Here is a 14,750-nt window from a genome sequence, read left to right as displayed (position 1 = left end):
TTTGGCTGTGGACGAGACCTCAGTCCGGGTGTATTTTTCCATGCCATTAATATTTGATGAAAATGGGCCAGGCTGCATCAGCTGCTCATCGCCACTAAGAACACGGCCTCCATTACGAGCCCCGCGCTTCCTCTCGGTGCGTGCACATTAGCAAGATGACAGAGCGCGCGGACGGATGGGAGGTGCAAAAGCACGCGCGCCCGGCCGCTTAAAGCCTCGGACGGACGGGACGTACGAGCGCCGGCTCGTCAGCCATCCCTGTCGATTGATGCTATTAGATCTTGAGAAACAGTTGGGTGTGAACTATAATTGAGCTGACACTAATAATGAAAGCAGATACTGTCTGGAAGCCCTTGGCAATATGCTAAAGATATTGATGCCCCTAATAATTCAGGGGCTCGACAGAGTGGAGGAGAAATCTTTTTTTCCCTTCCTTTTCCTTTTAGATCTTGCTCGGGAAGCAGGGAAATAAGATTTAAAGGAGCTCTAAAATGCAGCCAGACACAAGCTCTCCTCGCACCTTCTACGGCTTTATTGTTTAATCTTTATTGTTCAGTCATATTGAGACTTTTATATATATATATGTAATTATTTATATTTATATATGCGTTCATGTAGGGGACAGAAAGGACACATGCACCTTGAAATTAACAGTAATTGTGTTAAACAATTTGTAAAGATAATTTTCCTGATTATTTTTCTTAAGGCGTTTTAACGCATGGACAAAACGATATGCACTCCATATCCCATAATTCCAAGTTGCATGTACTAAATGTAGCTTGTTTTCAAGTCAAATCAAAGTCAATACGCTTCCTTTCTAAGACATAAAAAAAAATGTACAAAAACAACAACAACAACACAATGTTGTTGTCAGCACTGAATTTTAGCCAATCAGGGCCAGGTTTGTTGCTCACATTTTAAATGGAGATCAAAATGTGTCGGTGTGGCGGTCGCATAAACAGAAGACAGAACATTGGAACATTACCCTAACTTTTTTTCTTACTCTCTCCCTCTCATGGATTAATCACGATTAATCGTGATTAATGTGTGTGTGTTCGAGAGGCCCCATTTTCATGATCATAGGTTTTTGTGAGGAGCCCCGCTCAAGGACCTTCATAATAACCAAGTCAACCTTGTGACTTCTATCTGACAGCCAGGGCTCTGGGGGTGACGCATGGATATGTGTGCGCGTGTGTGTGTGTGTGTATGCAGGAGACAGGTGATGTATGGGGGAAAGCCGCAGTCAGGACAGTGTATTAAAAGACTGAATTACTACTACAGACCTGAGATGTAGACACACAGTTGAACTTTAACGCAGCAGCAGCAGCAGCACCAGGTAGAAAGTTGACATTTTCTACTTCAGTAGCTCAGGAAATCCACAGCTTGCAATTCCCTCTACTGTAAGCCTGCACGTGTTAATCAGATAAATAATTCACTGGATGAAAAGCCAGTCACACAGATGGACTATGTTTATAAAAAAAACTTCAAATGTGGCCAAAACACTAAACCCTGACACGTTGGCGACTTCCATTTGACGGGGCTGAAAAGGGCCATTTTGAGTTGATGCTCAGCATTGATGCCAAATAGAAAGGGACTGGGTTAAGTAGAGTAGAAAGCACCTGTCATTTCCGGCTCACTGTCTGCTTGATTAACATTAAATTTTAATTTTTCTCTTGGATGTGTCTGCCTTTACGGATTTCACCCTCCTGCTTCAGCAGCTCTTGGCCCTCTGAATGGGTTTTAATGCTAATGCTAACGCAAACGCAAAGGTAACGCCTTTGAACAACACATTTCTATACAAGTTTACATCCGATTTACACATCACCGATGCACGAAACGGGCTAATAAAACGAACAGCGCACTTCCTGAATACGACATCCATCTGTCACGTGCTAATGGAGCCGACGTCATTACGATAAATTCCCAGCCTTCCCTGAATGATAGTCTTTGGAGTTAAACTGCATTTCAGCATGTAAAAATAAAACAAGTCTATCTGGGGAAATTTAGAACACATTTACTTTAAAGTCTTTCCCAAAAGCACTAGACAGGGCTACAACATCGCAGGAGCCCAGGACAACTTTAAATGGTTCAGGTCCCAACATGGAGGCTGTAATATTTCTTAATTGGATGATGAAAATCACACGGGTCTTTTGTTCGGCACCACGTACACACACACACACACACCCTCGTACTCCCTTCTCCCTTTTCTCCCCCACTCTAACCCCCCCCCTCCCTTTTCGTCTTTTCATTTGCATATTCATTGAGATATCAATTATTTATCTCTCACCACTATGGCCGGCTGTGTTATATGTGCCTCCATACAGTATAACATAACAGTATAGAGATTTTACTGAATAATAGATAGCAAAAAAAAAAAAAAAGAATAAATCAGCGTGCAATTATATAAATAATTAAATCATTAATAAAAAAGCAACATATTTTTGTAAAAAAATAATAAACGAAAAATGAAGATGCGTTTTTCTGTCTGTAAAATTGGTCTGTTCTGTTCTGTTGCTGAAGATGAACAATGTTGTCAAATATTTTACATCATAATTATTATTATAAAACATATAATTTAGAGTTGTTTCTCGGTTTTCTCATTTGCAACATGACAGGGTTATTGTCGAACACCGCCCTCTTCACCTCAGAGTTATTATTGTTTTAATGACCTGAATGTGAGCTTGACACATACTACATGTGTAGTATACATTTACATATATATATATATAAAGACATTTTCTGTGCAGTAAAAAAATCAATAAAAAAAAAAGGTTTTCTTATTTGGTTCAACTGAAAGATTTAGACTTTTATAAACCACATTAATAATAATAATAATAATAATAATAATAATAATAATAATAATAATAATAATAATAATAATAATAATAAATAGTCCTGAAAGCCAACAATGTATTAAAAGTGTGCAAAACAAGACTAGAGAAACACTGCAACTGCAAAATGAACTTTTTTTCTCCCTCTGGGTCGACACATTGAGAACTTCATAATTATGTGCACCCACACAACTTTACAACTGCATTGCTTTGCACTAATATGTAATAGATGTATATTTCTATTAGGAGCCATTAAGGTACATGCATAGGTGAGAATATTAAGCAATACTTGGAAGAGAAAAAAATAATTCCTATTACCCCTGAGAAACATTTCATTTCCTTGCTGCTGCTCCTGTGTTGTTATTATTATTGTTATTATTATTATTATTATTATTACTGTAGGTACGTATTACCTAAAGTTTGAACAAGGGATCATCCGTCACAATTACAGCTGCACATCAACTAACTTTGACCTGAGGGGGAAAAAAAAATCATGGCCTCACCAGCCAATACTATTTCTCCTTCAAGCCAGCTTCAACACACGCACGCACACACACACACACATCCAAAAATCCAAACGCACGCACACACCGACACAACATCACAGCATCGCCCGTCGCCGTAGCACAGAACAGATGACCACACTTACTTTAAATGTCCCGTGAAGGAAAGTTTTCAAATTTCTCCCCCTCTCTCCTCTCTCCTCCTCCTCCTCCCTCAGACCAGATTCCTCTTTTAGTGCAGCTGAGAGAAAGTGGACGCGGCCACCCCTGGCAGACAGACTGTTTAGCCTCTCTTATCACACATCTACCGGCATTCAGAAAAAGGCAACGTGGCTCCCTTTTCATTTTATACATTTTCCACTGTATGTTCTTCCACCTTGCACGGACGCAGACTGTGCTCTCTGCATCTGGTTGCACAAGCACAATCAATATGGAAGGGGAGAGCTATTTTATGATTGGAGAAGTTGTTGTGTTTTTGGTGGTGAAATTCATTATTTAGTATCTGAACCTTCAGCAATTCAGTATCATTTATTCATAAAGTCCCTTTTTGCCAGGAGGAAATGGATACAGCTGCAGCAACCGAGTGAGAGAGGGAGAGAGAAGGAGTGGGAGGGAGAGAGAGAGAGAGAGAGAGAGAGAGAGAGAGAAGAAGGAGACTGAGGGTTCAGAAACCAAAGGAAAGAGCATGTGGGGGGTGGGAGCATGCTGGGGAGGCAAGTGGATTGATGATATTGATCAGGCACCTCTTGAAATAAAGGCATCGGGGCTCTATTTTTTCAAGCTCCGGTTGATTGACAGATAAAGAGGAGGGATGAGGAGGGCGCAGAAGAGGGCCTTGAACATCACATGCCAGCAGTGAGGGATTAAAGGAGCTTCTCTGACAGCAGGCGCAGCGAGGCAGTGCAGCACAGGCTGCAACAACACTACACAGAGGCAGAAGCCGGGGTAGTGAGAAATCACTGGAAATGATGTTTGTTTACTTTACGGAAAAAAAAACGAGAAAAAAAAAAAAAAACACCAGAGAAGGAAAAAGCAGAAGAGGGAGAGAGTTGTTCACTGGAAATGTCTCTTTTCTTCTGAAAGGCTGGCTTTGTAAATTCTCTACCTTATAGGCTGCGGCAATATGGACTCTACAAATGCTGACTAATGTTAAAGCCGCTCAGACTTTCTTCAAAAAAGAGGGCGGAGGGGTAAAAACAACAAAAATACCATACATGCATGCAATAAAGGCACGGTTGGAAAGAAAGACAAAAAGGCAAAGCGGGGATCTACGCCGTATAGTATATTACAGTCATTTACTCTGTCGTGTTTTTCCGTGTTTTTCCCTGACACGAAAATCTCCCTGCACTAACAGATTTTTTTTCCCCCCTCTGCATTGTCTCTTCTGTTCAAAATAAAAGCAATTTCTAGGTCTTGAATTATTTAGATTCAGCTTAGTGCAACGCCAGCACCAGAAATTGCAGAGATCCATCTCAGTCAGACAGTAAAGAATGAGACGCACCTGTAGCTGCCATGGCCTTTGGCTCCTCAGCTGCTATTGGCTGCCCCGACTCCCCGCTGCCTGGGTGTTTAGACATTCTGGAAAATACAAGGAGCAGAATCGTTCAATCGTGTTTCAGCCTCACTTCGAGTGTCTGTAATAATGACAACAACAACAATAACAATAATAGTGATATCACAATAACATTTTATTTTCTTGACTTAACTCGTTAGCTTTAACTTATTCTCCTGTCGGAAGCATTGGTCTCAGACTCCTTGAGTTTTTAGGTCAAAATGTTTGAGCTTCCAACTTTAATTTATTTGACTGAACAGATAAGGGATTGAAGGTGGAAGTGAAGGGTGAATTAATGGACCTAAAAGAATGTAAACGTCATCAGCAGATGTCTAATCGATGATAAACTGTTTGTCAGTTTGTCGTTTATTCTCTCACTCATGTGCTTTGGTTTGAGCCAGCATTTTCTTGCGTTCACAAATAGTTTTCCGCTGATGTTGAAAAATGCATTTTGGTGATTTTTTCCCACAGCACTTCTTGGTAAAGTGCTAATGTGGTTTGCGAAATGTACTCAACGAATGATAAATATCATAAAGAATGGATAAATAAGCATTCAACACTGAGGGACTGATCACAAAAAACACAGGGATTACTAACATAGTTTAAGGCAGTACTTCTTAAATAGTGGGGCGGGGCCCCCTGGGGGGGTGGGGGTGGGGGAGGGGGTGCGGTAAGGTGCTAGGGAGGGGTTGTGAGGGGGGAATTTGACATGATGGACATAAGTGTACCACTGCTGTAATACTTGAATTATAACAAGCCTCCAGTCACTAGGTGGCAGCAACTCATACAGTGGTTAGTACAGATAAGAACATACATGTTCTCAACAGTATTTTATTTATTCACGGGGGTGTGGCTCGGACAGGGGGTAATGGGGGGAGTGAAAACATTACTGTCCCCAAGGGGGGGCATGACATAAAATAATTAAGGTTTAATTGATTTAAGGTAAGAAGCACTGAATGAGCAGCTAAATGCTCCTTTCATAGCAAGTCTGACGTGTGTTTTTTAACTATACTTAAGAAGGAAAATTGTATTATCAGTTTAAACTGTATGGCTTTACCGCTGTGAATTACAGACAGAAGAACAGGGGTCCCAGAATGGAACCCTGTGGCACACCTATAATGAATAATAGAAAATCATGTACAGTATACTGGCAGAAAATAATGAGATATTATAAAAAGCATAGTCTGTGACTGAACACAGACGTCTACACCATCTTCTTAACGTGTAATAAATTGTACAATTAAGGAAGAGGGTTGGAGTTTTTAAGCCGTAGCTGCACAGTTAACTGTTTCTTCCTCACCTTCTGCGTAAAAAGCCTCCGGGTTTTTTTTCTGTCACTTTGTCCTTGGCTCTGTGACTTGTACCTGACAAGAAAACAGATTATTCAGATAATTAAAACTCATTCATCCAATTACACGTCCAATGCGTACGTCTTTGTGAGGCCCTGATTTTTTTTTTTGGATAAATAATTATGTCTATGTGAACAGGAAAAAAATTGAAAAAATAAAATAAATAAATAACAACAATATTAGATTATAGAATGATGATACTTAATATGAGAAAAAACCAGATGAGTAACGAGTGACATTAATGATGAATGGTACATAAATGGTCTCTCAAATGGACTTCCTGTCCTCCTTTAAATTGTGTCCCCTTGCAAAACAACATGAAATAGATGAATGGATATGGTTTTCAAAAAGCAAAATACATATTGATCAAAGAACCATTGTTAGGAAGATTAATAGAACCTTCCTGATCATTTTTTTTTCTCAGTCTGTCTGCATTCTGATGCTCCAGGGAGTCTGCCGTCTCTTCTCTCTGATGTCATAGCTCCAGTACAGAGGTAAGTTTACACAGTGGTATTAGAAGCGCTCTCAGACTTTCTGTTACCTCATACGTCGGTGATGATTTATTGCCCAAAGTGTAAGAGCACTCAGAGTGTCACATAACTAAATTAACAACTCAGGTCGTCTGACGAAGGTAGCGGCGTTGAGGGAGCAGGAACATCAGGGTTGTTGTTCCTTCTTGTAAACTTTCCGAAGAAAGTTCCACATTGCACACTTTCACTCAGTGTCCAGAGGATACTGTTGCAACATGCGGTGTATATTTCTGAGACCAGACAACAATGCGGTATGGATAGAAGAAAAAAAATATATAATCCTTTGAACCCCTTTCTTTAATGGAAGACGGGTGCACAGGGGCTTCTCTCAGTGTTGGGTTGACTGGCAACTCCACAGCCAGTCATGTCAGCTGTCCATCAAACTGTCAGAGCATAAAAGTCTGGCTCTCCAGCCTCCATGACTGTGAGCGGTTAGCAGTCTCAGGACTTCCAGGGGCCAGGCACATTAAAGCACTCACTCCTCCATCATTACCACAGGGATACACCGGTGTTGCCGGGGCAAAACCCTTGTGGATTCACATTCTGTTCTAAATTACATGTACCTGCAACCCAATGTGATACAATTAGGGACTGATTATGGGTAAATCAAATGATGACAGCCCCGATCGCGGGCTCCGTCTGGCATGTTGTCACAGGTTGGTACCTGATCCACTGCCCTGGGAGTGGGCTAATTGATTCCCGGACCCCCTGTGGGAATTCTGCTCTACCCTTTTCTTGCCTCTTCAGTGCATGGCAAACAGCACAGGTGTATAAGAAAAAATAAAAAAAAATACAAAAAATGGATACATTCCCTCTCTTTACGAATGCTCACCCTGCTATAGAAGTAAAAAAAAAAATGGATAGATTTTTATGAATGCTCGTAGTACATGACAAAGAATATACATATACTTTGAACTATTGTAACTATTTGTGTATTTTCTTGTGTATTTTTTTCTCCCTTCTTGTGCATTTTAACTTTCTTCTTTCTTTCCAAAGGTTTTAATAGAATAAACACTTACTATATACTGTAATATTCTGAAGATTCTCTGGTTATTTTTATCGTGATACACGTTGTCAAACACACGTTTTGAGTCATTTCACCTCTATCAAGCGATCAAAAAAAAAAGAAAGAAAGTAACTAAAAAAGAGGTGATCTGCACAATATGTTATAAAACCAGAACACACAGACACAGACATGAATGTCCAAAAAGAGGGCGACTCATGCCAGGCCAACTTCATTCATACAATTTATAATATTTTTTTTGATCTGGCCTCATGTTTTATTTTGTAAATGTCATATTAGTGTTTTATAGTGTTTTTGCATCATTTCCTGTTCCTGTCAAATTTTGCACCAACCTCCTTTTGTCTTTTCATTACATTACAGTACAGGTATTTGTGTTATACATATATTTAGACAAGGTGAGATGAAATAAGTTCTTTATCCATCCAACAGTGAGTTACAGCAGCAAACTACAGCTCAGATTATATTAAAAAATATATAGTATAGTGCTACAGCAATATATAAATATTAGCTTGAACTTTTATTAGTAGAACTTTCTGTGTACATGAGGGTTTACATTAAAATATATATTTATTATTATGTATTTATGATATACAGTATATGTTATAGTATATATTGTATATATAATAAAATAGTATTTATTTATTTTTGTAGCTTTCTGTGCTATGTTTGCTTAGTTTTAGCAGATACTTTCAAAAATCAATTTTTTGGCTATTTTTTTTATTATCTTTTGTGCTAAAAGTAGATACATATATAGTAATATATTTTGGCATATAAATTATTAGAAAGATTTGAAAAAAAATAAACAAACCCCAACATGGAATCCAATATCCCGCTGGAAAGTTAAATACATTTGTGGAGTGTTTTTTTTTTTTAAACAATGTAGTCAATGAATTATAAGAATATTTTGTGACAATTTGATACTGTGTTTGTTTTCCGTGTTTCTATGACCTACGACCTCTGTTAAGGCCAAAATAAAAAAATCAATTAAGGCAGACGAGGTGTGATACAAACAGCAACATACTTATTGAGGCAGGACAGGAATCTGAGGGATTACACACACAGTGACCTGTGAGTGTGCGTGAGCAAAGGGCCATAATGTGAGAGCACTCCAGTTATCAGTGTGAGAGCTGAGAGGAGGCCTCATTGAGGATTAGGTCTTTCAGAATCACTGGCCCACAGATCTCTACCAGTATTCCCAGTGAGACTGATTATCCCAGGCTGTCACAGACACAGAGGATAATTACTGGCTCTCCCTTAGGTCACTGCTCTCCCCATGCCCCATGAATGAACACACAGAGCTGAGGCAGATGCCACAGATGACTGGGAGGGAACACAGGTTACTCTCTCTCCCTTACTCTCTCTCTTTCTCTCTGAGTGACTGTTGTTGCTGGTTTTGTCCATATTGCTTTTAAGAAAAGTTTGTATATTTACACATACACTGTCATGTATATTTACATACACATTGTCATTGCATGTTCAACATACATCAAAAATATCAGTGTCTCTTTGAAAAGAACTACACAGCCTCATTCTCTGTATGTGGTGATTTACACTCACCCCACCCCCACCCCCATGCGGCTCAGACCCTTTAAAAAAACAACCTAAAACCCATGATGTGACAAATCAAAGTGCAACAACTATGAATTCAGTTCAGAGAAGGCTGATGGGAAAAAAAAACAAAACAAAACAAAACAAAAAAAAACGATCCCTGTGTTTAGCAGGTGATGACTGAAGTTTTCTGTAATGTTTTCCAGCTACCAGCAGAGTTATGTAAACAATTAACCGAATTACCGAACCACCGCTTGGTTCGGTAATTCGATTAATTGTTTACTTAACAGTAGCAAAATGAATGCCCCAAAATTGCCGTCAGAATTGGGTGTATAAGGCAAGGTGTTTGCTACAGTTGTCTTTCAAGTAAAAACAATAAAGACTCGTTTAATCACTGTGTAATTATATAATGATTTTTTTTTGTCTCCATGTTGTCAAAATAAAACATCTTCTTAGACATATTCATTGTGGATTTAAACTTCTTACTTTCACTCGTATTGTCCCTCATTTTCAGCAACGTCAGCTCCACCTCTCCCCCTAGTGGCTTTTTCATAAATGATACAATGGAAGCGGAACCATGCAGCCCTCGCTGTTCCAGTTGTGTCTATGAGATGAACGGAGGAGATAAGGGAGAGGGGCGGGGGGGATGTTGGGGATAAAAACTCACACAAGGACAAAGTGACACTAGAAGAAACCCAACACCTTCTCTGCTGCCAGTGCCCGGCCAGGAACATGACACCCAAACTGTTTCCTTCCAAAATAAAACTGTCTGCAGACTTAGTCCTCTAACACGCGTTTGTGCTTAAAAAGAAGACACAAACCTGCACTTTGGAGGGTTGTCTGCTCTGTTTTCCTTATTATAGTGAGATTCACAAATTAACTACACGTTGAATTAATTTTACGATTTTCATTTCAACGCCACCATATATATTTTTGCTTTGGATTTCCAAGCTGCTGTTCACCTAAGCTCCCCTGTCCACTAAGTGTAGACAAAGCAACAAAAGCAGTGACATCACTGTTGTTTTGCTCGACACTGCAATGATAGTGGCTCTCATAAATAAATGATAAGGCAGAGGCTGAGGCAGGTTGGGTCACGGGGTGTACGTGTTCATGGGATAGCTTTGACCCAATACGTCTGGTCGTCTGAGGAAGACCTATGAAAATCAGTATCTCAGGGATACGGGAGAAACAGTGATACGCCAGAAGAAGACAAACAGTTATGTCGCCGGAGTACAGTTGGCTCGTTTAGATGAAAGAAAAAAACCAAAAAAACAATGTGTATATTTTGCTCAGTGTTACACTATTTAAAGTCACTACTAGAACAAACCAACTCCAGCAGCCTCTAGATTCTTCCTTTTACCCTCTTACGCTGTGTGTGGCTGCTTAATTATTGATGCTTATGTATTGCTGATTTTGGTCTTTGTGTTGTCCCCGGTGGATGTTCTAGTAAGGCGGATGGAGGTATTTATCTAACTCAGGGAACAGGGCTCTATTCCTCATCCTGTCCACACACCACCAGGCCATCCCAGCGGATATGACCTCAGCACTGCTGCAGTGAGAAAACATTCACCCCCAAATGCTGGAGTATATGTTTTCATTTACCACAGAAATTATAGGAAGGACGGAGCCAAGGGCTGACAATATTCATGAGCAAGCACTATAGGACAAATGGCCACTGTGTGCACATAATATTGAAAACAGAAACATTAACTGGCCTTAAGCCCTACTTCACAGTAGTGTTCCAAATCAAGTGACACGTGAGAGTTTGTTTAAAATGTTTTGTTTGTTTCTTAATCTGTTGAACGGTTAACCACTTTACCACTGAGTCAGAAATCTTTGATCATTTTGTCAACACGAACCTTCAGCAGTTCAATCAACTTAGAAAAGTGTGGTTTTTGATAGAATGCCGGAGAGTAAAGTAAACAATGTCTGCACAGGTTTGCTGAATTTACGGTACGCCACCGTATTCTAGTATAGAGCGATGGCGACCTCTTGTGGCATACAAGTACAATTGCTGTTATTTAAGTGAGTGCAATAATAATATTAACAACAACAACAACAACAACAACAACAATACCTTGTGGTAAAATGGTGTAGAAACCTAGACATGGACGTATTTTATTCTAAATAAACAAAATCTAAATCAAAATTCAACCTGAGAATATTATAATATAATATATAATATATATATATAATATATATATAATATAAAGGAGTCAAGACTGATCCTTTTGTTTAAAGAGTGAGTGACAAGCTCACTGTGGGTATTTTTTAGTACTGAAAAAATACCCACAGTGTAGTGCCGAAAAAGAAAAACTAACACGTCTCTATAAAATAAAAAGTGCAATTGGATTTATACACAATATTTTTAGTTATCTACATATACATTTAAATAAAGGATTTTCTATAGAGAGACTGAACAGAGTTCATTTAAGATAAGAGGCATACTCTTACACCACACAGTCTAATATTCTCAAGAAGATTAGACAATCAGACCGCGCAGCCCACAGCAACAGTCTAAGAGTTGTTCAATAGATTCTATCAAACAGATCAGGTTACTCAAGCTCTTACTCTAAGAAGGTGGAGGACCTCCAAAAACAATGTTAGCTGTATTGACATCTTTAATGTGCAGCAAAGGCTTAATCCCAAAGGCTCCAGTACTAATGGGGAAATATTGAATGTTGCCAGAACATAGTTTTTCTCCTGATCTGTCCATTACGTGCTTTGGACAACCACTTTAGCACATGTACAAAAAGGGATGTGATCAATTTTGATATAATAAAAGGGGTGATAACTCAAATTCAGTCAAACGCTGCAGCTTTTAGGTTGTGTCTGTCTCAAGGATAACATAAAACTAACAACTAACTCTGAGTCATTTCCTCTCCCACTTTTCTTCCTTTATTGTTTTCTTAGTGATCCAATCAATGCAACCCCATTTCCTATTTCACCCCTTACTTATTTAAACCCTAAAGAACGATTTGTGTGACACTGATTTGAGTTTTTCACCCTTAACATTTATTGCTTTGGGAATTTGAACTGAAAGCTTAACAAATTGTTTTGCTCATTTAGTTTTTTACAATATGTTTTAAAGACATATATGTGGCAAATGTTTCATATCCCTTGCCCCACTGTCGATTGGTTTTTATTGACAGTGAATTGCAAACGTTACAAAGTGATTTAAAGAGTAAAAACGTTATCATCTGCAACTTTTCTTTTCCTAACGATACAACTTACATCTTAGAATAAAAAAATACATTTTCCCGCAAATTTAAGTCTCTAAAAACTCATAATTTAACAAATGCGAAAGGGAATATGAAATTATAAAGACAAAAAGAACGACGTTGTCGGCAGGATTCGAACCTGCGCGGGGAGACCCCAATGGATTTCTAGTCCATCGCCTTAACCACTCGGCCACGACAACTGTATGAACAGTTTTCCGAATGATACTGTTTTGTTTTGACTGCATACAATTAACGTTTTTCTGAGAATTTTTCTGAAATAAATTTCTACTGTAAATAATATCCTGAGAATCATTGCACTTCCGGTTACAGTTTCACCGTTAATGTTCTGTATTAATAATAAATGTTGGACTTGTATAAATAAATGTTGGACTTGTACTCATTTTTTCTTTCCCAAAAAGGTAACGTGTAGGTGTGATAATTACCTTTTAGCTCGAGTATACATGAATGTACACTAATCTCCTTTAGACCGTCCATTTTCCACATGAATGCGGGCTAGTTAGCTTTAGCACAGTTAGCCGCAAGCTAACCTTATGCATTTCTTGCGTGCCATCTTCTGGCGATTTTGTGAATTACTAATAACATGTAGCAGTAGCAGGACATTTCGCGACTGTATTTAAGTTCGTGTTAGATTTATAGGGATAGTGTCCCGACTTACTACTACCTTGTTAAATTCGGGTAGAGTAAAAAAGATTTAACAGAGAAAACGCACAAAAGGGGAGTAGAGAGTAGAGCATAATACTGCTGTGTTCCATGCAGTTGGTTCCCTTTTAAACAATATTTAAACAATTTTGCAGCAGCTTTACAAAACCAGAACAACGCCCCCAATGTCCTTTAATAAAATGTCCAATAATCATAAAATAAAATAAAATAAAAAATGAAACTCTTTTTCAAGTTATACTGTAAGTGCAGTGGTTAACAAGAGATAACAAGAATGTATGTGTAAAGAGCATGAATTACATGTTATTTTTACCCAAAAGAAGACTGCTTGGTTATGAAAAAAAAAAACCCAAAACATTATATATATATATATTACAGATTTCTAACTAAGTCTTATTGCTACCTGTATAATAGTTAAATATGAGTTTGAATCTAGTTGGAGTATTTTCAGTTTATAAATGTTTATTTCTATTAATTTTGGAAATAACCCGTAATTTTTTTTAAATTTCAAATAAGTAATTTGTTGTTGTGCACAATATCATCTGACGGTTTTTTTGTGGGGCCCGTGATTGACAGCAAGCAGAATTCGATGGTGAGCCAGACCCTCAGAGAATGCAAATAGAGTGGCTAGCTACAGCAGGTTATTTCACAGTAGAACCAACTCCGATTACGCAAGAGATCCAGATAAGCAACTGAAGACACACAAACTATGCACATAGTAAAAGGTAAATTCATTAAGAATGCACTGTATGTAACTATAGAATGTAGCTTTATTAGGATAAGACGATGAGAATATCGAAATCCTAAAAAAAATTGTCGTTGTCGGCAGGATTCGAACCTGCGCGGGGAGACCCCAATGGATTTCTAGTCCATCGCCTTAACCACTCGGCCACGACAACTGTTACAGATCCACCCTAAAAAATCCGAGGTACATAATATAGGGAGGAATGCTGTAATCAGTGTGGAAAATATGTTTCTGTACCTTTTCACAGAGCTGTATTAATTATGTAGGTTTTTGGTAATTAATAGGTACTTATTGCAGCTAATATGCCATTCACTTGTAATTAGTTCTGTACCATTAACCTGCCTTAAGACAACTGATGTAAATTGCCAGCTGGTGAGAATGTGACATGGGTATTAATGATTGCTGTACTTCTAATTAAATATTAATTCAAAAAGAAAAAGTAAAAAAAGTAAAAGTATTATAAATGACATGAAATACTATGAAAGACGACTTAATACATTTTTTCAGTATTGTGAAATAATTTCAAGAGTATTATTTTTTTTAAACAAACAACTCAAATAAACAACTATTATTTGTTTTAGTTGATTTTGTTTGTTGCTAATTAAAGCCTTGATCACATTTAGTCACAAAACTGCATTGATAATTAAAAAAACTAACAAAATAAAAATATCAATGCAATTTATTAGTTACCTAATTCACACCTTCAATGTCTCAAAACTCTTTCTTATATTAACTACAGAGAAAAAAAAAGACTTAAATTAGCAAAACT

The 14,750-nt window shown here is 38.1% G+C and overlaps 2 non-coding genes across 2 annotated transcripts; both read right to left on the bottom strand.

The window, feature by feature from the left end:
• Positions 1 to 12,676: 12,676 nt before the first annotated feature.
• Positions 12,677 to 12,758, bottom strand: trnas-aga (transfer RNA serine (anticodon AGA)). Its single transcript has one exon. It is a non-coding gene; the product is annotated as a tRNA-Ser (tRNA).
• Positions 12,759 to 14,053: 1,295 nt separating this feature from the next.
• trnas-aga (transfer RNA serine (anticodon AGA)) lies at positions 14,054 to 14,135 on the bottom strand. Its single transcript has one exon. It is a non-coding gene; the product is annotated as a tRNA-Ser (tRNA).
• Between the last annotated feature and the right edge of the window lie 615 nt (positions 14,136 to 14,750).

The sequence above is a fragment of the Cynoglossus semilaevis genome, chromosome 5 (genome assembly GCF_000523025.1).
Source record: "Cynoglossus semilaevis isolate Cse_v1.0 chromosome 5, Cse_v1.0, whole genome shotgun sequence".
Classification (NCBI taxonomy): domain Eukaryota; kingdom Metazoa; phylum Chordata; class Actinopteri; order Pleuronectiformes; family Cynoglossidae; genus Cynoglossus; species Cynoglossus semilaevis.
Note: the sequence above shows the minus strand (reverse complement) of the source record. Positions and strands in the feature narration are given on the sequence as shown.